At 43.7% G+C, this 26,186-nt stretch overlaps 1 long non-coding RNA gene across 1 annotated transcript in view; it reads left to right on the top strand.

Annotated features, from left to right (window-relative positions):
- LOC128340552 (uncharacterized) overlaps positions 1 to 24,904 on the top strand; it is a 39,926-nt gene extending 15,022 nt beyond the window's left edge. Inside the window, exon 3 of the long non-coding RNA XR_008313792.1 lies at positions 23,046 to 24,904. This is a non-coding gene — a long non-coding RNA (uncharacterized LOC128340552). The remainder of the gene's footprint in view (positions 1 to 23,045) is intronic.
- Positions 24,905 to 26,186: the final 1,282 nt, after the last annotated feature.

Here is a 26,186-nt window from a genome sequence, read left to right as displayed (position 1 = left end):
TACAATCTTTGCTCGAAAAACTTGGAGAGCCATAGGTATATACTGGCCTCCTTTAGAATAGTAGAATCGCAAAAAAGCATTGAGAGTTTTACGAGCAATAGAGATAGAATACAATCTTTGAGATTTCAAGTTGAGATTATATTGGAAATGTATACCAAGGTATTTGAATTTATAAACCTGCTCGATATTCTCCTTATTTACCACCCACTTATAAAGTTTCCTAGCTTTAGTGAAAACCAGGACCTTAGATTTCTCATAGTTAATAGATAAGTTATTGTCATTGTAATAATGGGCAAAGGCTGCCAGCAATCTAAGAAGACCAAGACGGGTCTGGGACAATAACACCGCATCATCCGTGTACAACAACACTGGCACATGAATGTCAGCCAATTTTGGGGCGTGTGAATCTATCATTTCTAAACACTGCGCTAAATCATTGATAAAAAGATTGAACAATAAAGGGGCCAGAACACAACCCTGCCTGACCCCGCGAGTGGCGGGGATTGAATCAGTTAGTGCCTCATTGGGAGCATATCTGACTCGGATAGAAGAATTGACTGCATAATCAAAAACAACAATCTTTTGTCCATCGAGGATTTCCCAAGCTTAGACCATAATAATTCTCTAGGAATTAGATCGAAAGTAGCTTTTAAATCCATAAAAGCTGCGAAAAGTCTACCCTTGGGAGCACTAGAGTATTTACATGCAAGATGGTACAGAATCATACAGTGGTCAAGTATAGAGCGACCAGCTCTGAAGCCTACCTGTTTGGTCCCTAGGATCTGGTGATCAGAAATCCATGTTTCAAGTTTAGATAACAAATAAAGGGCATATACTTTGCCCACTACCAAAAGTAGGCTAATGGGCCTGTAATTAGACGGGTCAAGATGGAAACCCCGTTTGAAGACCGGAACCACTATAGCTATCCTCCACTTAGCAGGGAAGATACCTGTACTGTTTATTGAAGTAAACAAATTAGCTAAGACTGGGGCCCACCAATCCACATTGGCTATCAAAACCTATGGAAGAATAGCATCAGGACTAGGAGCTCTGGTAAAGGGGAATCCTCACCGGAATTCCGTTTACCAGTATAGCTCTGAGACGGCTTAGATCAAACTGGGCTTGGTTTAGCTTGAACTTGGACTGGCTGAGTCCAAATTTATTCCGCCCTCTCTATACTCAAGAAATTCCCTCTGCCCTGTACTGGTAAAGTAAAATAATCCTCACCAGATTCCCCTTTACCAGTATAGCTTCAAACTGGTTTATCCGGCTTGGTTCAAACTTGAACCACGTCCGGTTCGACCAGGCCAAATCCAAGCTGGGCCAGGTTGGCTCGAATCCAGTTTAGATTCTCGCCAAACCAGCAAATCCAGTTTTGTGCACATCCCTGATAAGTAAGGAAGGCACACCATGTATTAAGGAACTTACAGCTATTAGTTGTTGTGGGATTATTATATCTGTAATGATCAGACTGGATAAATGAAAAGAGAACATTACGTATTATGTTTCTGTTGCTGTTGCGGTTGCTGTTGTAGTTATATAAAGCAAAAAGTCAGTAGTCTTAGGTGTCCTAGGTGTTGAGAAGGCCCTTGATTGCATCAAGAGAGTTTTCTTGAACACCAAAATGAAAAGGGGAAAAAATGCAATCAAGATTTCAGTCTTGATGTTATTAAAAAAAATTTTTTAAAGTTGTATGTAAGTGGCACCTTATCAAACCTCACTGCCCCCTTTCATCTATGAGGTTATTCACACAATTGTAGAAAATTGCCCGATTTTCCACAGCCATGTGAACCACCAGGCTCGGCTGTGAGCCCGTGGTTCCTGAGTGGGTAACCCGCTCAAGTAACCCTCACCTTAAACTGGGTTTGCGGAACGAGCACTCCGCAAACCTGGTTTTTTTGCTTGTGAGTTGCCGTGGCGCTGCTCCCCGCTGTGGCTACTCACGAGTAGACCCTTGGCCAGGAGGCTTAAAAGCATGCCCTGTGCACTTGCGCAGGGCCTACTGGAGCTTCCAAGGGCTGCACGGCTCCCGAACTCCCCAGCCCCAGCTGGCTCCGTGATGGAGCCGGCAGTTGTGTGGGCAGCCGCTGCGGCCTCCCAGAGCAAACTGGCTGGTCGTCTGTGGGGAGAGTGGGCTAAGCCCACTCTCTCCACTCACCCTCCCCAGGCGGGTCTCTTTGATCGTGAGACCCGCCTCCTGGTCTCACAACTGGACTTATTAGAGTGTCAGTTTTATGAAGTTCGGAGAACGTCTAAAAATGAAAACAGTGCTCTGAGCTGATGATATGATGCTTGCTCAATGTGGTTCATCCTATGTCATTTAGGAATTGAAGGTTCTTATACAGGATGCAGGGACAGCTATAGATTATAAGATCAATGATACAAACACTGAATTCATTTGATGTGATTTAAATGTTCTGTAAAAATTGACATTTGATTGCAAATGAGGTGAAACCTAGGTGTATTGCTCACTTCTAATTTGGAACAGTCAGGTTTCAACAATACACCTTCATTTAGTCATTAATAAAATCTAAAAGGATATTCGGACATGTAAAGATTTAAATATTTCTTGGTTTGGGAATGTTTTCCTGCTAAAGTGAATGTCACCCCAACACATTTTTTCAAATAACTTTTTCAAAAGCTTATGTTTGCAATTTCTTTGCATCCAATTAAAAAATGGCAACTGATCATTCAAGGATTCTGTTTCAATGGAAATGACCATGGGAACAGGTTTTAGTCTTGGTTAAATGAAAGGAAAAGGGTGGTCTGACTTTTCTATGTCCAATTCATTATTGTTTTGCTGCTAATACACAGGTCATGCCTTCTACAGGTCTAATGGAAAATTACCTTAATATCTTTGCATGCAAGTGTCTAATGGCATGGAGACTTCATCATATATATCCTAGATTGCTGCAACCTCCTATTTACTGGTGTTGTGGTCATATTAAAAGCAGATATTTATTACAATTACAAGCGGAGTATGGCACCCATCTGCCCACCTGTTGATCAATGGGGGATAGCAAATCACTCGGAGCCAAGTAAGAATTTTTTTTATTTTTACCTGATTGGCCATTGGTGAAAATCATTTTTTGCCTACTTTCCTACTAACCATGTATCCCCTAGTAATCAATGTATATGAGCATGTGTAGATACCATCTTGAATAGTCAGCAATGTTGTCCACTCAAGATGGCATCCACACATGTTCAGATGCAATTTCCTGCTGGGAACAGGGGACTTCTTGTTCCTAAGCAAATGCAGCTGGCAAACAGAGAGCCCGGCTGCTTCATACAAACATCACCACTCTGGGGCAGCGTAGGGCAACGGAGCTGCAACAGAGGGGCAGGTAAGACCTGCCTTCCTCTTTTTAAAGTGCCTGCTCACCCCCAGCCGGAACGATTTGGCTGGAACAGCTCAAAGCGTTTTGGCACCTGGAAATAAAGGTGCCAAAAGGCTTCGAGCACATCCCTACATAGAACACAGAGTAGCAGTAACAAAAACAACACTCATATAAAAGCCTGGGTTAAAAAAATCATGCTTGTACTTGCTTTCTAAAAACTGCAATAGAGACTGAGGAGTGGATTTTTAGTGAGCAGTAGCAGGAAAGGAAACCATTTTGCAGCTTTTCTTCCCACTCCTCCTGATTGCAGCTTTGGGAGCAACTTTATTAAAAAAAACAAAAACAAATGCAAACCCCAGGGTCTCTTATGCATGTCCTAGTAAATAACACTTAGTTTGGCCCTAAGTGTCAACATGTAGGAAGATGGGAATTTGTGGAAAGTTACAATAAACCTTACCGTGCAATTGTACTTTTGTTTATTATCATGGACTTCCAAATATTCAAGCATACAAAAGCAATGTTATGTTTTTTCTAGAAAGCAGCCTTTTCAGTCTGATTCTTATAAAATCATTTCCAAGACAGGATGTTGAAGCTTTGACATCCTTGTACAAAAAGACTCATTCCGCCCACATATATAACACTCTTCATCACACCCACACATCTGTGTGACATGCAGCAACACTGACACATTATCATCTGCACCACCGCCCACCTCATTACCTTTGCTAAAACCCTGCAGGTTTTTTTAAAAAAACATCTTTCACACCTTCATGCAAGTAGGTTGATTTTGAACACTCTTCAGAGATTTTGATGTTGGAACTTGACACAATCTTCCCTTCCCTCTTGCTGCAACTACAATGCATGGCATGCATTGCAGAGCCCTATGTCAATCACGGCTTCAAATCCATAGTCACATACAGAGCGGTATGAACCACAATTACGAAAACTTGAAAGATCTTTTTTCGAGAGAAAGCCTATAATCATATTTGTCTTCACTTCTGCCTCTTATTCTGTATTGTTGGCAGTTGATTCCTAAATAAGAATGGTTGACTGTCTTCAAAATGGATTGGGAAATTTTTAGGTTTTCACACTCTGAGAATGTAAAAAGCATGGATTAAAGTTTAAAGTCTGTTTAAAGTCTAGCAATTTTCTTTCTGTACTTTCACACATTATTGAACTGGTCCATGATAGAGATGTCAGTTCTTCAAATCAAACAGTCTAGTTCCTGGGCAGGATCTGGAGTTGAGACATCTGGGACAGGAGGGGAAGACCAGTTGAGTTTGATGGCTAGTGGAGCAGCTCAGACTAAAAGAAGTCTAGTCTCTTAAGGGTGAAGAGATAACAAAATGGGCCCGCTACGTGCTTTTCTAGCAGATGATCCCCACACTAAATAAATAAATAAAATACAAGGCCAGGTCAGTCAGAAAGCAACTCCTTTCTGGTCAGTCAGCAAGCAACTCTTGTCTAGGATTGGCTGAACCCTAGGTGCTGACATTTCTATGCACATTCTGTGATATCCTTAAATAGAAGACCACTTTTTAAAATAAATACAACCCTATTTGAAATGCCAATGCTGTGGAGCAGATTCATCCTTATCCCAGCAAATCTAACTTTTCTCCATGGCGTGCACCTAAGACCCCAGCTGTTTAATCAAGGCTAGGAGAGAAGGGAGAAAGCTCATCATTTTCCTCTAACAAAGCCCTTCCTCTCCATGATGGTTGCAGTGAAGGGGAAAGGTTCCTCATAATGATCTTTGTGAGAAGACGATATGCAATAGATCACACAGGTGACTGTAGCTAGTCCTCCAAGGGGGGAATCCAGTCATGATTCTGCCTAAGACTGAATCCTGATCCTGAGAGTGGGCAATGACTTAATTGTATATCAACATTGATCAGGAGGCAACATTCAAGATACAATGGTATGGTTTACAAAATTGTTCAAATCTAGGTTTAATGTGTTAATGACTTTAGTATGATTGTATGAACCCATGCCAAGATAGTTTTTGGCCTGAGGTGAATCTGAGATTCCTACCTTGGGGTGGCTTCACACAATCACACTAATATTGGTAACCCACATTAAACTTAAGGTTTGAATGAATGGGTGAACCAGGCCAATATTTTTCTCAAACAAGTAAAAATGTGAAATAAAACCTGACCTAAAATAATTTTAATCCAGAAAATTGTGTGTTTCTGAACAATGATACAGCCTACCAGTTAACATAGGCCATGTTCACACGTAATGGGAAACTGTGGGTAGACACACCTGAGGTTAATTTTTGTAACTGAATTGCATTGCAGACATTCGTCGAACAGTAGCCCGACAACCTCCAGTTTCCTTCCCTCTTCCTGGTCTGCTGAGTCTGCATCCCAGCAAGCTCCGAAGCACTTGCATTGTCAGATTATGGGCAAGGTGTTGGAACATCTGCAGGACGGCAGCCATTGGCCCATTATCTTTAATAATAATAATAATAATAATAATTCGATTTCTATACCGCCCTTCCAAAAATGGCTCAGGGCGGTTTACAAAGAGAAATAACAAATAAGATGGCTCCCTGTCCCCAAAGGGCTCACATTCTAAAAAGAAACATAAGACACACACCAGCAACAGTCACTGGAAGTACTGTGCTGGGGGTGGATAGGGCCAGTTACTCTCCCCCTGCTAAATAAAGAGAATCACCACGGTAAAAGGTGCCTCTTTGCCCAGTTTAAGGGGGTGTGCCAAGTGAAATTGTGCCTTTTCAGAAAGGACCACCCACTCTCGACATGGAAAGGGCATTTAAATCCCTTTAAATGGCATGTATGCCCTTATCCTGATAGCAATTACACCACCACCCTCGTAAGAGCCTGGATAAAAAATAGTCTCGCGCAGGCACAATTCCTGGCAATAGGGGATGCAGAGGGGTACTATTTTCCTGTTAATCTAGGAAGGGATAATAATGACTTCCTTGGAGGGAATATGTAAATGAGGGAGGGCAAAGGATCCTGGGGTCTGCTCCACTGCGATCAAAAATACTCTTGCAATGGCAGACTGTGGCGAAGCAGTCCAGGAACACCCAAGCACACTTTTGCCCCCGTATTGGCTTGCTGCCTGGGTATTTGTCCTCTCATGAGAGGGCCAGTCCACTGGGAAAAACCAGAGGCTCCAAGACCTTTGGTCCTCTGTTGGACTGCGCTTTCATGAGTTCAGCCATCCAGATCAAGGAGGCCTTGCTTGTGTGGTGACCCTGTTCTCTCTGATAAATAACAGAATTTGTACACCGTGACACCATCCTCTCCAGACAGTCGTTTCATACTCCCAAGGAGTAATGGCCACTCCATGTGTTTGGGCAGTACCAGCTGGGCAGACTAGGAAAACACTGTGACCAGGGATAGATTTTAACTCTCATTCAAATTTACCAGGTTTTGCTAGTTTTGGGGAGTATGCAAATCAGCCACTACAGGGAATTGAGGGAGAAGGGAACCCCGATTATCAGAGAGTCCGGGAAAGTAGGGTTGCCATACCAGGCAAAAACTAACATGGATGCATGCCAATGGATGACTAGAGTGGCAGAGGACCTGCTTGGAATGGTTCTTCATGGCAGTCACCAAGACAGGGGAAAGTGTTGTCAGGATACCTGTCCCTGTGGCTTGCTTTGGTCAAGCAACCAGGCTGGGTGGCATCTGCCATCCAGCCTTCATGAGCGTTTCCATAGCCTTTCACTCTCATGAGAGAGCAGTCCTTGGGAAAAGGGCTATCATTGTACATTATTAACAATTCTGCCCCATCCCTGTTTACCCCAAGACAATTCTTCTCTTGAGTAGTGCATGGGTATCTCCATGGCTTTTCACTCTCATGACAGAGCAGTCCTTGGGAGAAGGAGTATTTTCACACATTATTAGTAATTCTGCCCGATCACTTTTTATCTCTGGACGGTTCTTCTCATGCCATTGAGTGCATGCTTTCACCCAAGGGGAAGGGCCTCTCCCCAAAAAACTTTATTGTACAAAAAACAGAACAAGAATTCCTGGATGGGGCTGCCTTCTAAAGCAGACACCGGGCATTGCTGTTATCTTTGCAGTGATCTAATTAAGTGGACCAGTTTATGGTGCCACCACAACTGGATGTGCTTGTGAACGTACTGTTTTATTGATTTATTTTGGGTGACCAACAGACATAGTTCCCATCCTTCCATCCCTCCATCTTTTTCTGCTTTCCAGAGAGGGGAACAAGAGACACATTGGAAAGTGGGCATCCCCCAAAGTGACTTTTCCATTTGACAGGCTTAGAATCTGGAGATGGGTGCAAGGCGGTATCCCTGTTGTTGGGCAATGACTTGAGAAGCATGGAGACAGGGAGCATGGCAAGTACTCAGAGAGCTGGCCATTGAGAAGTGCAGCAGGCATGGAGTGGGCATGTTCTTTTGTGGGTCTGGGCCACCCTCTCTATGATTTCAGTTCCCCAAAGAGCATGAAACTGTGGTTATGATGATGTCTGCATTTGGACATAACACTCCACCTTCAAACTTCAGGTTGGTGCAGTGAAACACACTACAAACCAAAGGTTCAAACTGGAGTTGGGTGAGGGAAACTGCAAGTCACTTTTGCTGTGAAACCGCGGTTTCATGCATTCAGACATACAAGAATTCCAACCCTGCCCCATTCAACTTCAGTTTGGGGATACATGCAAATGGGGCCATAGTGAAAAAGTAAGAAAGTCATTTTCACCATCACACAATACCATATTTAAAGTTCTTGAAGAAATGTACCATATTGCTCTGGGTCAGTTCAGAAGATAATTCTATCCACATGCAACTGGAAACATGAATGAGCATGTCCCACACCAGTGCCGTTTCCCTTCCCCCAATCACATGGAGAAGTGATTTGACCAAACTACATTAAAGTGCTATTTAGACTGAATGTGACAGAGCAGTTCAGATGCCCCCCCCAGCACACACACACACACACACACACACACACACAATTAGGAGAAGAGTGGAATGTATGCTGGGAGGGAGGAGGGGAAAAACTTGCTCATGTCCTTAATCACATATGGTTGGGACTAGCTCCAAATTAGCCATGTATGTATTATCTAAATCAGCCCTGTATGTTGTCTAACATACAGGAGCCAGCGTGGTGTAGTGGTTAGAGTGCTGGACTAGGACCAGGGAGACCCGAGTTCAAAACCCCATTCAGCCATGATACTTGCTGGACCAGTCACTTCTCTCTCAGCCTAACCTACTTCACAGGGTTGTTGGGAGGAGAAACTTAAGTATGTAGTACACCGCTCTGGGCTCCTTGGAGGAAGAGCGGGATATAAATGCAAAATAATAATAATAAAATAATTCCAGTCCTTGCTGAATGTCTGTGCTTGACTACACTGTGGGTGAACGATACATCAACAGCAAAGTAACATTTTTTGAGACAATCTTAGACTTGTTTCCATGTTCCATGTGATAAATGATTACTGTGTGAAAGGGCATTTTGCACTTGCTGGCAACTCTATTATAGTATTTCACTATCACAGTGAGCATCTTGATGACATCCTGTTCAGGAAATACATAAAAATAGCAGAGGAGGTATTTGAGTAGAGTGATGTTTCACTCAGCTTGAATGAGCTTTGCTTCAACTTGTACAAAGTGTGTTGCTGATGTGTTGATCATGGGTTTTCTTCTAGCAGCTAGCATTAAGGCAAACCAGTGGTACAGTTGTGAAGAAAAACCTTGGTGTGTTTTTTAAAGGTTTAGATTTTATTTTTAATGTCACAGAGCCAGTTTCTCCCAATTTAAATTTTGAATCACTCAATATACTAAATATAAAGTAATGACACCTAACTCTGAAAAGCTATGGCAACATTCTCAAAGCTCAGCAAGAGCAAGGGAATGATAAGTAACCCTTCCCTTATTAAAAGCAAAATTGCACTTAACTTGAAATGGAGTCCTCCAGAAAGAGCTAAAGGGGGCCACTCTTCTCAGAGAGGTGGGAAGTGGCTAGGCAGAGCACATGTCTGGTTCTGATTCCTTAACTTACCAATTAGAGAAGCTCATCAACCACAGAAGGGGAAGTAAGTTGTAGCAGAAAAGAGATGATAAAACTCTGTTGGCTTTGTTCAGGGGAGAAAAAAATGAGACCACTTGTTCTGTTTTTAAAAGATAAGGTTTTAATTCTGAGAATCCTCCCCTAGAAAGGATATGAAACCTTAAGGTGCTGCTGGTATTTTTTAAACAGAGTTGCATTTGCCATGCAGTGAGTCCTCATTTTATATTGCTTACTTATCCTTGCAATGAGGCTTGTCCAGTGTTCCGTGATAACTAGACTTTTCACTGGAATCTTCACAAATATATGCACAACTTGGGTTGAATCTTGTCATTTTAATAAATCACAATCCCGTTATGATGGGGGACCAAGCACCTTCACCTTGATTCCTTTGAGACTACACACGGTAGCCATTTAGCTGGTACACTAAGTACTAGCAGTCTTTACCTGTTTTCTAAATCTTGTAACAAATTGGATGCAGTCATTCAGTATTCAATTTCGGTATGAAGCTGAAGAGCATTTCCTGCTTGCCTTGGCTAATATGTTAAGCAAGAAAAGAATTCAAGCTCCTCACCTTCCATGACTTCCTACAGAGAATCCCAGTAATTGTTCTTTATTATCCTTGTCCATTTTTGTGAGAGGAATTTTAGATGTGAGGTTAATTCTCCCCCCCACCCCAATTCCTAAGATGCTTGGTTAAAAAAATATGATTAAAATGTAGTACTACTGCAGCTCTCTAACAGTCTGTATAGGGAAAGAGCAGCAGCATGAGCAGCAGTACAATGGGATGCTGTGTAAGTTAATTCTTGGATGTCGAGAAGATACAATGCCATTTTTGTGGTGCTGATGTTCTGACTTTTTGTTAAAACATTACCTCTTGAAACTAGATGTAACACGCAAACATCATGCTGCTTCAGAAGCCTGTATTGGTTTCTGCTCATTTAACACACTTACGACAGGTTTGCACAACTTGGGACACACCAAGCTGAATGCAACCATGCAATGCGGATTAAAAAGGGCCCTGTTTTGGCAGTCCCAGCAGGCAGCAAAACAAAGTTTCTTGAGTCCCTGGACCACTATGCATGACTAGTGAGCTGGGATGGTGAGTTCTGTAGGGGAGAAATTGTCCGAGGCAGCTTCATCTTTAGCTCCTCTTATTACCCAGATGTAACTTCCTTTGTAGAATGTGCTGACTTTATAGCAGTATATTTAATGCTGACTTGTCTCATACAATGATAGAAGTAAAATAGAAGGCTGTGAGTTGTGAAAAAGAGATCACACCCATACAAAAATAGATAGGACTTCCCTGCGAAACAAAAAAAATGCCCCAATCATATGTTATCCAATGGTTTCATGTACATCTCAGCTAAGATAGCACAATAATCCACTAGCATGTTATGGGTACAGCCGAAAAGGATTTTACATTGCTACAGAAAGATATACATGAAGGTCATTCACACGACCCAAGATGGCGGGGCAGGGAGGACTGGGGGTGAAGGCAGAAGTGCTCTTACCTTCCCCCCGGACAATCTCCTCTCTTCTTCAGGCTGTGCAGCTCACATGGCTCATGTGCCCACATGAGCCACGTGGCACAGAGCCACGCGGCCATCTGGAGGCTGGGGAGACACAGCCGGGCCTCCAGAAATCCCTCAAAGAAGGGTGAACATTAGAACATAAGAACAGCCCTGCTGGATCAGGCCCAAGGACCATCTAGTCCAGTATCCTGTTTGGCACAGTGGCCCACCAGATGCCACTGGAAGCCACAGGCAGGAGTTGAGGGCATGCCCTTTCTCCTGCTGTTACTCCCCTGCAACTGGTACTCAGAGGCATCTTGCCTTTGAGGCTGGAGGTGGCCTGTAGCCCTTCAACTAGTAGCCGATGATAGACCTCTCCTCCATGGTGCATTGGGGAATTTCTCCACAAGCCGGGGGCTCAAGGGCCTGGCTCTAAGACTTTTCAGGCTGCAGGCATGGCTACCTTCGGCCAGGTACCAGGGTAGAAGGGTGTGCTTGCACATTTTTACCTCAGTAATATCCCAGGAACAAAACTCGGGTTATTGGTGGGACAGAGCCAGGATCGAGCACACAAGCAGCCCTACTGTGCAAGGGCTGTGCAAGCCCAGGCAGGGCTGCTCGTGCAAACAGCTTCATGGTGTGGTGCACTCCACTTTTCTTTACATCTGTCTGGATGGGCATAGGAGGTGGCTAGCCCACCAGGATTGGCTTGGAGTCTCCAGGAATTGGCGTCCATCTCCAGGCAGCTTGTAATGGCTTCATACTGAAGAAAATATTAGGAGGGGATATTGGAGGTGGATCTCCAGGAATAGCTTCAGCAGCAAAACTACATAGGATATATCTATATCTATATCTATATCTATATCTATATCTATATCTATATCTATATCTATATCTATATCTATATCCTATAGATTCCAAAATAGAGAAAAAAGTATGGTGAAATAATTTGGCTGCACCTGATCACAAAGGAGTTTATTAAAAAAAAAAAATTAAAAAGGAAGTTCACAAAAATGATGCTGGTATGGAAGCAAGCAGGGAGAATTATGTCATTCAGCAACAAGAGGCAATATCCAATAGGGTTTTGCAAACAGATTTGGAACCGAACCAGTTCAACTTCAAGCTGGTTTGATTCAACAGTTCAGGATTGAGCCAAACCTCCTCCCTGGTTCGGCTTGACCCTGGACTGAAGCTCCCCCAGCCATTTGGGGGGTTTGCAGACCAAATAGTTTTAAAAAAATGTTTTCAGCTTACCCCCTCTAGGGGGCTACTCTGAGGTGGCGGGAGGGGGGGTCTGCAGAGGTTTAACCCCCATCAGCCTCCATTATTGTAGCTATCACCCAGTTCAGGCTATCTTTGGCCCTTTCTGGACCTTTGCCCTGGTGCGACGGCCATTTTGGAGGCCACCGTGCATGCACACCATTTGCACATACAAACCATTTGAGCATGTGCATCAGCCTCCAAAATGGCTGCCGTGCTGGGAGAAAGACCCGGAAAGGGCTGAAGACCACCTGCAATGGCTGCAGTAATGGAGGCTGATGTGGGGAGGGGGAACCTCCATGGACCCCCCCCCACCCTGCCACCTCAGAGAAGCCCCTCAGAGGGTAAGCTGCCCTGGTCCAGCTCAGGTCCATTTCGGACTTCAACCAAACTGGACCAGCCGGTTCCGTGCACGCCCCCTAATATCCCATAGTATTGCACTGCACTATATGGGGATATGGTGGTGGGGAGATCATGTTTTCCCATATATAGAATATTGACCCATGAATTTGGGGAAAGTGTAAGCTCTTACAACAGAATCACAACATCAGGATAAGCCATGTGGACAATGTGCAATAAATGAGTAAGAAAGGAACATTTATTGTGCAAATGAATTGGCTATATAGAAAGGCCTTTAAGTGACTTAAGTTGAAATCAGTTCCTGTTCTTTAAGCAAAGTCTGTTTCTGTCCACCAGCCCACTTGGACTATCACCCTCTCAATCAGTGTTGGAGGCCTAATTTCCTCTTCCTCCTTCCACATATGTTCTGAGAAGAAAATTTGGTTATGATACTCATAACTCAGCTACCTCTTATTAGCATACCCTGGGACTCCTCACCACTGTGGATCTCTGCAATGGGATGTGAAAATAACATAATGTCTAAAAATGATACTTTACACCACAAGGAGGAACTCTAAGGAAGGGAGGGGGGGGATGATTCATCTCTGATCAGTCCAAAATTAGGGAGAATTTTCCCCCCAAACCTCAAAAACCCTTCTAGTTTTTGAAGCTTGTTGTGTCAGTTTTAAAGAGGTATGTATATGACCATACGGCGAATATTTATATATCATTTTTCAACAAAAGTTCCCAAAGCAGTTTCCATAGAGAAAATAAAAATAAATAATTAAATAAAATAGCTCCCCTGTCCCCAAAGGACTCACAATGTAAAAAAAATAAAAATAAAATAAGATAGACACCAGTAATAGCCACTGGAGGAGTGTTGTGTTGGGGGTGGATAGGAAGCAGATTTAGCCTAGACATTATGATGAATTTCCAAATAGTTATAGCTGACAGTGGGACAGTCTACCTTCTATGCTAGCGAGCTCTCCTTCACTAGCTGGGCTTTCAAACAGATGCTGGGCAAGTATGCTGTTGCATTGAGTCAGGGGGCGGGAGTGGTCCAGGCTCCAGTTTCACCTAGGTGCACCACTGGCACTCTCTCTTGCTGTTGCTCCCCCACAACTGGTATTGAGAGGAATCTTGCTGCTGAGGCTGGAGGTGGCCTATAGTCACTAGACTAGTAGCCATTGATAGACCTGTCCTCCGTAAATTTGTCTAAGCCCCCTTTAAAGCCATCCAAGCTAGTGGCCACATCCTGTGGCAGGGAATTTCATAAATTAATTATGCACTGTTTGAAAACGTTCTTCCTTTTTTTGGTCCTAAATTTCCTGACCTTCATTTTCATGGGATGACCCCTGGTTCTAGTAATGTGAGAGAGGGAGGAAATTTTCTCTCTGTCTACTTTCTCTACTCCATGCATAATTGTATACAGCTCTGTCATGTTACCTCTTTTCCAAACTAAAACCCCCAGGTGCTGTAGACTTGCTTCATAAGGAAGGTGCCCCAGGCCCCTGATCATCTTGGTTTCCTTCTTGTGCACCTTTTCCAGTTCTACAATGTCCTTCTGAAGATATGGTTACCATATCTTTGTATGGAGTAGTTCAAATGTGGCCGCACCATAAATTTGTATAAGGATGTCTAAAAGTGAGGAAGCTGGGCAAACCTCACTGGGGAGACTATTCCATGAAGAGAAGCCATGTTCTCCATGGCTTATTAAACCTAGTAGGGAGGGAATTTTTAGCTGGGTCCAGCAGGTTCTAAATGCCTCATTGAGAGAGGGAGTGGTCCCAGCTCCATCGGAGGAAGCTGTTATTTGCCCACTCTTAAAGAAACCCAGTCTGGACCAGAGGATGTAAACCACTATAGGCCTGTGGCCAATATTCCCTACCTGGGCAAGGTGCTTGAGCATGTATTGGCTGACCAGCTCCAGACACTCTTGGAGGAAATGGACTATCTAGATCCATTTCAATCAGGCTTCAGGCCTGGCTTTGGAACAGAAACTGTTTTGGTGGCCGTGTGGGATGTCCTGTGTAGAGAGAGAGAGACAGTGGGAGTGCAACCCTGTTAATTCTCTGGAATTTCTCAGTGGTTTTTGATAGCATTGACCATGGTATCCTTTTGGATAGGCTTGCTGAGTAGTGTGTGGGAGGCACTGCTTGGAGGTTGTTCTGCTCCTACCTCAAGGCCCATTTCCAAAAGGTGGTGCTGGGGGATTAGTGCTCAACCCCTTGGCAGTTGTGTTTTGGGGTTCGGCAGGGTTCCATTCTTTCCCCTATGCTGTTTTAGCTTCTACATGAAACCGCTGGGAGAGGTCATCTGGAGATCTGGCCTGAGCTGTCGTCAGTATACGGATGACACTCAGTTTTATCTCTCTTTTCATCAAAAGCAGGTGAGGCGGTGACTGTCCTGAATCAGTGCCTAGATGCAGTACTGGACTGGATGAGGGTGAACAAGCTGAGACTCAATTCAGACAAGACAGAAGTACTGCTGGTCGGTGGTTCTTCTGCCCGGGTGAATGATGTTCAGCCTGTTCTAGATGGGGTTGCATGCCCCCTGAAGGACCAGGTTCGCAGTTTGGGGGTGCTCATGGTTCCAGCAATGTCACTAGAGCAGGGTTGAACAACTCAAATGCCCTGGTGGGCTGGAACCATCCACAACTTGGCGTGCAGGGGCCGAGGCCAATTTTTAGCACATTATTACATTTAAATTAAAAATATTATTAGTTACTTGTGGATCTATTCCCCCTGTCAATGCACCCATGGTTTCAACCAAGGATAGTGGCCAGAGAATATATCCTGTCCCTGCTCAATCAGTGGGGGCCCTAGAGTGCATGCGAGCCCCAAACAAATGCCAAGTCCTCTCTTCTCCGTAAATTGTTGTTGCTTTCAGGCTGCAATACTAGCTATGCTTACGTGGGAGTAAGCCTCACTGGGCACACCAGTGGAGCATATTTCTGAGAAAGCATGCACAGGATGGTGCTATAAGGCAGTTTCCAGCTCCTGTATTGGTGCAGGGTACCTTGGGGCCAGTAAAATTGTCACTGAGGGCCAAATCCGGGCCCCAGGCCTTATGCTGTGCAGGCCTGCACTAGAGGCTCAAGTGGCCTCCGTGACTCGGAGCAGCCTTTATCAGCTTTGGCTGATATGCCAACTGTGACCTTACCTGGATAGAGATAGCTTGGCCACAGGGCCACACAACTTTGGTCTCCAGCTGCTGCAGGACAACTCCCATTCTCTCTGACATTGGTCACTGCAGCTGGGGATGCTGGGAGTTGTAGTTGAACAAGAGCTGGAGGGCCACAGTTGTACAGGGTACTGAATGTAGAAGGGAAATGGTCGCCTGTGGTAAGATTTGCAAAGCTCAGACAGGCTCTCACTGAATGCAGCAGCATTTCTATTTCCTACTATTTTCTGTTTTCTCACACTGCCTCTCGTGTGCTCAACTGCATGTTGTGAGGCACTGAATACTTAAGAAGAAGTGCTATTAAATCATACCTGCCAACATGTCCCTATTTTCCCATTCAGGTGAATGCGAAAACAGGGGCAGGTTGGCAGCTATGCTATTTTATTTTCTCTGCTGCTGCAGGAGAAAAACCAGTGTGGTGCAATTAGATGGAGTGAGTTTGGGGCAGACATTAGGGAGGAATGACCAAATGGGAAGGAAGTTAATTGGAGGAGGAGAAAGACCATGGCCTGTAAGACAGTGCCGGACACTGCTGCTTAACATGATTTTCTGTTTCATTGTGTGGGTCCACTGTATAAACAAATAAAAATAAAGAAAAAGGAATAGAGTGTTTGATTGCAAGAGCAGTGCCCCAGGATTGAGACCATTTCAACATGCATGGAAGTGAGCAAGAAATGAGGTTTAGTGGGTAGAGAACTGCACCAGCCATGCACGCTCATCCTAACCTACCTTGCAGGGCTGTTGTAAGGCACTGAATGATGGAGAAGGAGCATTTGCAGAATCAAATTAATAAAAAAGCAAATCTTTATTGAATCAGGCACAGCTGAATCAGGAGTCTATTTTACAGTGAATCTGTAAATTAAGTCTGCGAGAGGACAAGAAGTCACAGTGATTATGGGCAATAATTGCTGGGCAAACAACCTTATCTGCATTTGCTAGTAGGCTAAAAGTTAGTCTTTCATTTGCAAGTGAGACTGTAGGGAGAATTTTTTGGAAAATATCCTCCAAATATTCTAAGCAGCAGGAAAATTTCCCACATCATATTCTTTGCCCTGAGAATGTGTGGATGATATTTTGGGGCATATTCACCCCCAAGTCTAGTTCAAATCCCCCTCCCAATACAAACATTTTTTCTCTCTCCACATACAATTTATATACAATGTGTGTGTGCATATAAAGCACTTTGGTTTAACTTGCCTAATTTCTATGCGAAAAACCTACACAGAAAACTTTTGGCAAGGTCTCTTCTTCTTCTTCTTCTTCTTCTTCTTCTTCTTCTTCTTTTAATAGAAACCCTATTTTCATGTTATTCTCAATGCACGCACTGTCAGTGTACAGTGTATAGGTCTGAACATATACAAATACAAATATGACAAATATTTATATACCGCTTTTCAACAAAAAGTTACAAAAGTAGTTTGATTTATTGATTAAGTGCCATCAAGTTGGTGTCGACTCTTAGTGACCACATAGATAGATTCTCTCCAGGATTATCTGTCTTCAACTTGGCCTTTAAGGTCTCTCAGTGGTGCATTCATTGCTCTTGTAATCGAGCCCATCCACCTTGCTGCTGGACATCTTCTTCTTCTTTGTCCTTCAACTTCAACCCCCCAAGTCCTGCTATGCTGCCTCATCCTGGCAGGAGGGTGTTCCTGGGAGGGATGAGCGAAGTACGCCAAGAAGTATATTCCCAGTAGGGTCACCCAAAGCGCAAAGGTCATCCCAGCTGCCCAGCTAAAGCAAGCAGGCACCTATATTGGGCAGCAGCAATACAGGAATGTGAAGGAGGCAGATGATCACTTCAGTCACAACGACAAAGACATCATTTCATGCTGGGAAACTGCTGATTAGGATGAGTCCATGTTCCTGATTATATTATGTATATATTATTACTATATCATGTGTATTATTATGTATGTTTTAAATTTTGGTCTATGACCATAAATAAACATGATTGATTGATTGATCATGCTGCATGGAAGAAGGCAATGGTAAACCACTCCTGTATTTTACCAAGAAAATCAAAACAGTTGACATAGATAGAAATAAATAAAATTGCTCCCTGTCCCCAAAGGGCTCACAATCTAAAAAAGAAAAATAAGATAGACACCAGCAGTAGCCACTGGAGGGATGCTGTGTTGGGGATGGATAGGGCCAGTTGCTCTCCCCCTGCTAAATAAAGATAATCACCACTTTTAAAAGGTGCCTCTTTGCTCAGTTAGCGGGTGTGAACATGTACAGTTCACATGTGATGTCCAGTCATTCACACAGGATGTGTGCAGACATCTGAACACACATACCATATCATGTCTGAAGGGCTAGTGACAGAACACCATACAAAGAAAGAGCAAACACACAAAGTCTAAAAAAAACTAGGAATGCCATTGCAACTCCCTTTGTGAAAAACAGTAATCTTATGAATAGGGGAGGGGTGGACCCAGTTAATCCCAGAAGTTTCAGGATTTCAGATGGAAAGAAACTGATTTTTGCCTTTAACATCAGAAGGAACAAACTGATGGAGCTCTAGCCAAGACTGGCATATCTACACCCAACAAGGTTTCAGCATCAAAAGGAGACCGTGATCAATTAAAAAGATGCAATTAAGCTACAATAGGTACAAAGAAGCAGATTCCAAAATGTGTTAAGTGCCCTCAGTGTTTGCCAGTGATAATTTTCAGGATGTACATAACACATTTCAGGCCTTATTCCAAGACGGAGTTGGGGCTAAGGGGGAAAGAAACAGTCCAGGAGCTCACGGACCTTGATTAACAGAAAACGTATGGAAATGAACATTAAAAGGGTACCCAGTACTCTTACTTGGCAAGGAGAGAGCCAACCATCTGGACTGATGTGATTAGCAAGGTGCCTTCTAATATCCTCTAACTGAAAAGAGCCAAATGTTGTTGGAAATATATATGCATGAGAAAATAGAAGATTCCTTTCGGGTATGTTATTTATAGTGGAAGTTGGGCTGTGCAATATCAATTCTTTTGGGTAATGAGGTGTGCCGATTTCTATGCTTGGTCCAGTCAAGACACACAGCATGCATATGTCCTGTCACGGGAGAGTGTTTATTAATTACATTTAATTGTCATCATTTTTCCTAATGATGGCGAATGCTCAGACCCATTCATTTGGTGTCTGAAACAGCGATTAGGGAGAACAGAGCATGGCTCAGTAAGCAGCTGGAAGTAAGGCAGGATGACCTACTGCAAGCAGACGAACTGGCACTCGCTCCTGAAGTCAGCCATCACCAAGAGGAGAATCCAGGCCATCATTCTCTAGTGGCTGGGAAGGGGAGCTTGCCCAGTCTGCTCACTCATCTCCAGGAGCAAGGAAAGCCGCAGAATCCTACTTGCAGCTGCAGCAGCAGCACATCTAATGGCAGTTTTTGCAATTAGCCTGAATTTTTCCCAAGTGAAATCGTGTAAGGCGGTGGTTGATGGACCACTATGGAAGAAAGAGCTTCCCCAGTCCCGTTAATTATCCTTCTGCAGGTTCACCTATGGAAATCTTGTTATGACTTTTACTTCAGGGCTGTTCAACTTTGGCCCTCCTGCAGACGTTGGCCTAGAACTCCATAATCCCTGATTATTGGCCACTGTGGCCGGGGATTATGGGAATTGTAATCCAAAAACAGCTGGTGGGCATAAATTGAGGAGGCCTGCTCTACATAGTCAAGTGCAATGTGGTACCACTCCATACCACATACCAGTGGCTGGCATACCACACAGTGCTAGGTAGGTCAGCAACATAACAACAATGTGGGTCAGCAACATAACAACAATGCCGTTGTGCAAGAGCGCTCTTGTGCAATTGCCAGAAGTTGTGTGATCACTGTTGTATAGCCATTATTCTCAGTAGCCTTACAGCTGCAGTTTTTCAGTAGTCAGTCTTACGCAACTGCATCAGTATTGTGTTTCTGACCCACACTGCAGCACTGGCAGGCCACTACCATCCACCTAACACTGCATGGTATATCAGCCACCCTGGCAATGAGGGTCTCCAACTGGGGCTCCACTAACTAGGCTCAAGTACCTTCCCCCACTGGAACAGCTTTAAGACAGAGGGAATTGTTGGCCTTTCCTTTGCTTACTACACTACCCTCCAGATGTTGGCCAGAGAGGATACTGCTGCTCATCAGCCCAGCCAGGCCATGTGATCTGAGGAACCACTAAGGTCCCACAGAACTTACTTCAGGCTTGGTTCCTCAAACACCTCATCCCTGTGGGTAGCAACAGAGACTCCTTCACCTCATCTTGTCCTTAGATTGCCACTCCTGGCCTATGTACTGGTCTCTTCCCCCATCCCAGAACTCTTTCTGCCTTGTTTAGATCTGTATACCACACTGGTGTCTGAACCCAGCTGGGGATGACAACTAGGGATGTGCAAAAAATTTCGGACACAGAACGATCTGTGCCCGAAACGAACAATTTCAGGTGATTCGGGGCCGAACCGAATCACCCCCGATGTCCCCCGATATTTTTCGGGCACGAGCCGAATCACCTGAATTTCGGACCTGAAAAATTCGGGTGATTCGGTTCATAGTTGATTTTTGGCGATTTTTAAAAGTTTTAGTGACTTTGGGGCAGTTCAGGGGCATAGAATGGGATCTGGGCAAAAGGAGTGGGGTGGGGTGGTAGTGCCTAATGGGTGCAGACTACCACCCCAATTTCAGGGGGATTGGGCAAAGGGCTGATTTTTGGTAAATTTCTGAAATTTTCATGTCTTTGGGGCAGATTGGGGCAGAAGGTTGGGCCTGGGGCAGAATAGTGGGGTGGGGTGGTAGTGCCTAATGGGTGGAGGCTACCACCCCAATTTCAGGGGGTTTGGACAAAGGGGTGATTTTTTGAGAATTTTTCAAGTTTTAGTGACTTTGGGGCAGTTTGGGGGCAGAAAGTGGATCTGCCCCAAAAGAGTGGGGTGGGGTGGTAGTGCCTAATGGGTGGAGGCTACCACCCCAATTTTAGGGGGATTGGGCAGAGGGCTGATTTTTTGAGAATTTTTGAAGTTTGGGTGTCTTTGGGGCAGATTGGGGGCAGAAAGTGGATCTGCCCCAAAGGAGTGGGGTGGGCTGGTAGATAGTGTCTAATGGGTGGAGGCTACCACCCATCCCCAATTTAAGAGTGATTGGGCAGGGGGTGAATTTTGGTGGATTTATTTTTATGAGGTTTGTCTTCATAAGGTGAAGTGTGCTAAACTGATTACTTCCTCATATTATTCATAGTAAAGGAAAGTGTGAAAAAGTGAAAGTGGGGTCATGAGAGTTGTTTAATTGAAAAAAATCTCATTTGCTATGATAGAATGAGAATTCACACCTCTGAATTCTCAAAAAATCACCCCTTTGTCCAAACCCCCTGAAATTGGGGTGGTAGCCTCCACCCATTAGGCACTACCACCCCACCCCACTATTCTGCCCCAGGCCCCACTTTCTGCCCCAATATGCCCCAATCTGCCCCAAAGACATGAAAATTTCAGAAATTTACCAAAAATCAGCCCTTTGCCCAATCCCCCTGAAATTGGGGTGGTAGTCTGCACCCATTAGGCACTACCACCCCACCCCACTCCTTTTGCCCAGATCCCATTCTATGCCCCCGAACTTCCCCAAAGTCACTAAAACTTTAAAAATTCACCAAAAATCAGGATTTTTCCCAATCCCCCTGAAATTGGGGTGGTAGACTCTACCCATTGGGCACTACCACCCCACCCCAAAATTTTGCCCCTGGGCCCCTTTTTACCCCCCGAATCGATTCGGATTCGGATTCGGATTAAATCCAAATCCGAACCGAATCAAGGGTGATTCGGGTGACCCAGATTCGGGCACAAAACAGAACAGGGGTGATTCGGTTCGTGTCCGAGCCGAATCACCCGAAAACCCGAATTGCACACCCCTAATGACAACCAGTCCTCATTCATGGCACTTTTACATCCCACATATTAATAGTTACCACTATGGTAAATGTTATTACCTGAATGACATCGGAAGGTTCATTCCGGTAATGACATGAAATAATGGCATGTATAAGGCATTATTTTCACCTTTGTTTTTAAGAAGTAATGTTACAGCAAAGTGATTTCTCCCTGTCATTGTGGCATGAGGAGCACTTCTTCTGAGCCCCCCAAAAGCTGATTTCTGTAGCACATTCTGCAGATTTAGGGAGTGTTCTGCAACACATTGATCTTACCAATTAGGGGTTCATTCAGAGAGTATCTTCACTGCAAACTTGGTCACCTTGTCACCGTATCAGGTCAAAATGAAGGTGAAAACTCAGCATGAAACAACAGATTAATATTGCACACTTGATCATGTCTGCAAGAAGACATTTACATAACCAGGCTAACTGACACTCAGTCCATGATGTTTTCCCAGTACAGCCATAAACCTTCCGCATCATCGTATCTTCTAGAGCTTCTCTGCTGTTGATCCTTTTAAGCATACTTTCCCAATACAATAGGGGTTCTCAAAGTTGGGTCCCCAGATGCTGGGGCCTTTGGCCATTGCTGCTGGAGATGATGGGAGTTGTAATCCAGCAACATCTGGGGGGACACATTTGAGAACTCCTGCCGTAGAAGGTCTTTGAGAGTCTTATATGCTGGATGGCAATTTCCCAATGCTTTCAATGGAACACAGTATCTATTAGGGATGTGCACAAAACCGGTTTGCCCAGTTCGGCTTGAATTTGAACTGGGTTCAAACCCCATGACATAAAGCTATACATTTGCTGGAATCCTCATTATTCCCTATGAGCAATTCAAAAATATTTTTAAAATTCACCAATAATCGGAGGAGTGTCTGATTGCCTTGGGGTTTGGTGGGTGGTAGGAACCTCTGGGTGCCTACCACTCACCACACTTTTGTGCCCCTAGGTGCTCCACAATATGGGATAGTGGGCTGGTTTGTGTCCCATTATAACCTATGAGAAAAATAATTTAAAATATTTCAAAAATTCATAAGAAATCGTAGGAGTGTCTGATTGCTTTGGGGTTTGGGTGGTAGTTGGCACCCATGGGTGCTCCACATTAGGGAATAATGGGCTGGTTCAAGTCCCTTTATACCCTATGAGAAAAAATAATAAATAATTCAAAAATTCATAAAAAATCGTACAAGTGTCTGATTGCTTTGGGGGTTGGGTGGTAGCTACCCATGCTTGCCAACTACCACCCCACCCACTTTTGGAGGTTCAAACTATTTCAAACCAGTCTGAACCAGTTCTAATCGAAACTCCCCCCCCCCAGTTCGGTTTGAATTCAAACCTGCAGCTCGAACCTGATGGCTGGTCCAGTTCAAATTTGAACCATTGAGCTGAACTGGTCTGAATTTGAACCGGTTTGCCATCCCTAATATCTATAACTCCATATCAATAAATCTCATACTCTTTCCCATTTTCTGTACCTTTCAGGTGGTATTCAAGGATATACGCTTGGATACACCAATATCGGGCAGCAGTGATACAGGAAGATGCTGAAAGGCATCATATCATTCTGCGTGGGAGGAAGCAATGGTAAACCCCTCCTGTATTCTATCAAAGAAAACCACAGGGCTCTGTGGTCACCAGGAGTTGACACTGACTCAACGGCACACTTTACCTTTTACCTATCATGAGAACACTGAAAAGACTAGTTCACAGTGAAATACAGGAGTTCTGTTCTGGTTGCCTGGACCTCTCATTGGTTTCCTAAGCAGAGAGCTTCTATAGCAAGTAATGGCAAATGTTTACCATAAATCTGTTTCATCTTGAATACACCAGAATATAATGTGGAGCACTAGCACATCCTCCATTTCCATAGTTAGAAGGATGCATCTAATGGCATTTGGGGGAGATGCTTTTGCAGAGAGTGAGAGAGAGATTCCTTTGTCCCTTTGACAGTTTTGCTAAGAAACAGTGTCCCCTCCACCACTACCAAAGTTGAGTATGAAGAGTTAAATATAGGTGCACCAGCCAAGCACTCTTGTATACAACCTTATCATGATTTATTACATTTCTACCCTGCCATTTGGTTCCTCAACCCCCCGCCCCGAGAAAACTGTCACATACTATTCCAAAACTTTGATTTGTGTGCCTTTAATATATATATAAATTCCCACATTTGAAGTTGGTATGAACGTATCATAGGCTGCATTCTCATGTAACCTCACCCACCCCACCCTACCCCCACTGCTCTCCCTCTGAATTTGGATGTTCAGGAGAGCAGTCTCTCTGCAGACGTGGGAGAGCTGGCTGAGCAGGCTTCCTTCTTTACTGAAGAACAGCTTCCTCCCTCAACTCCGGTTCCAGGGACAGCAGCCTGTGGTTCCAAATTCAGATGTACTGTAGGCTGCCTGGGACCTCAGGTTGGAGTTCCAGTTCTGAATCCTTGGTGCATCACCGTGCTGAACTCCAGTTCCCCACATTCAGACATAATGTCTGTGGATCCGCAGACCTATTCAATTGCAGTTCTACATTATGTGCAAATGCGGCCATAGTAAAGATGTATACGTTCTTGCTACATTTGCTTTGGCATTCAACCTTTCACCACTGTTGTATGGCTTGCTGGATACTTATAATTAATGAATGCTTATTTAATAATATACCCATGCCAGGTCTCTTCTATTTCACTAACCACACCCAAGTCCTTAAGTATCATTTCCTTCTATCCTATCTATAGCAAATATCTTGTATAATGTGCTATAACCACAAAAGAGAAGTATTGTCTCTGTATGCAGCATTGGTTTTCAGGAAGTGTAACATCAGTTCTACTCTCTTTTTTTGTCCAGTGTAGCATTATTTAATCCACAATAGTGGTTTGACTAATACTAAACTGAACTTCATGTGGTAGGATTGTCAGGCAAGTTGTCTAAACTCATATTTGCTTGTAAAAGATCTAATTTATATTTTCCTAAATTGATCCCCCCCTTCAGTTATCAATATTGTTGTAGTCAAGGAGTTTTCAACAACAACAACAACAACAACATGCTAAGGTATTGTATTTGGGAAGTTGTTGCCTTCAAATTAATCAGAAGGACATCATTCATCATGCAGTTTTCAAGTGAAGAACTGCTAACCTGAGGAGTCCAAAGACTGTTTTTATATTATTGTTGTTGTTGTTATTCAATTTCTATACCACCGTTCCAAAAATGGCTCAGAGCGGTTTACGTAGAGAAATAATAAATAAATAAATAAATTTTCATATTAAGAAAAATGAATCCTTTAATGGCTTCTCACCCCCCACCCGCCCCAGTGTCATTTATTATTGAGTACAGAAAACTGTTTAAGCTTTTTTTTTTCTTTTGTAACTGGGAAATTATTCATTTGTTTTATTGCATTTATCTACATATATAACTTTATATTTCAAGGCTGTTACCAAATATTCTTGGTAACAATATTTTAAAAATAAAAGTTTAATACAGTGTTAGTTAAACAATTATATTACAGAGTTAAAAGAAGGAGCTCCACATTTAGACCCTATCATTAAATGTCAAATCAATAAATTGTACATAGCTCATGTATACTGTAGTATCAAGGAATGTGCTTGAGCAAACTTCCACAGCTGGAGGATGGTGTGTCGTGTAGGACTCAGGCTATGCACTAAGCTGCACTAAGCCTTTAAGCTATGAAGTGGGCTATTAAGGGATGGCCTTAGTGAGAAGCACCGGTTCTTTGTATTTATTTGTTTGTTTGTTTGTTTGTTTTATTTAATAAATGAATGAATAAATAGTTAGTTAGTTGGTTAGTTAGTTAGTTAGTTAGTTATGGCTCACCAGGGCTTCCACCATCACTACCTCGAGGATACAGGTCGAGACTGGTTGTGGTCAACACAGACTAACTCTTTTAGACTCACATAATGTAAGCATTAGGTGGATGGACTCGATCATGACAGCAATGAATGCACCACCACCTTGAAGGCCAAGCTGAAGACAGATCATCCTGGAGAGAATCTATCTCTGTGGCCGCTAAGAGTCAACACTGACTTGACGGCATTTAATTAATCAATCAGTGTATGCAACTTCCAGGTCCTTACTTAGAAATAAAAAAAAGATAATGCTATATAAATCTATGTGGTCGGTAAGAGTTGACACCGACTTGATGGCACTTAATCAATCAATCAATCAATCAATCAATCAATATAAATGCATAGTGGGGAAGGCAGAAGGCAGCCTTCAACCACCTGCTTCAGCAATTGCTCCGTTTTGCGGCTTCTCCCACCCTACCCAGCCTAGCCTGCCTAGCCTAGCCTACCCACAGTGGGGACTGTGGTAATGCTTTGCCCCAGCCACTGCTGTCATGCTGCTCTTCCTCCTTCTGCTCGTCATGCTTCCCAGAGGCGCTTCAACCCCTGGACTTCCGGGCTGCTCCAGAGCCTCCACAGCCCCAGGGGGCCCCCACATCCTCAAGTCTGTCCCAGATGGTGTGGTCGCCCATCTGAGCATGATGATGCTTAATTCACAGGAGAGGGGGGCCTCCAAAGGCCTATAGGTCCAGGCTCCAAAATTACCTAGGTACACCTCTGCTGCTTCCTGAAAGCCAGGAGGTAAGAAAGAGAGCGAAAAGAGGAGGTGGAGG

This window comes from Hemicordylus capensis, chromosome 1, assembly GCF_027244095.1.
Source record: "Hemicordylus capensis ecotype Gifberg chromosome 1, rHemCap1.1.pri, whole genome shotgun sequence".
NCBI classification, from domain to species: Eukaryota; Metazoa; Chordata; class Lepidosauria; order Squamata; family Cordylidae; genus Hemicordylus; species Hemicordylus capensis.
The sequence above is the reverse complement of the archived record's forward strand: the minus strand, read 5'-3'. Positions and strand labels throughout refer to the sequence as shown.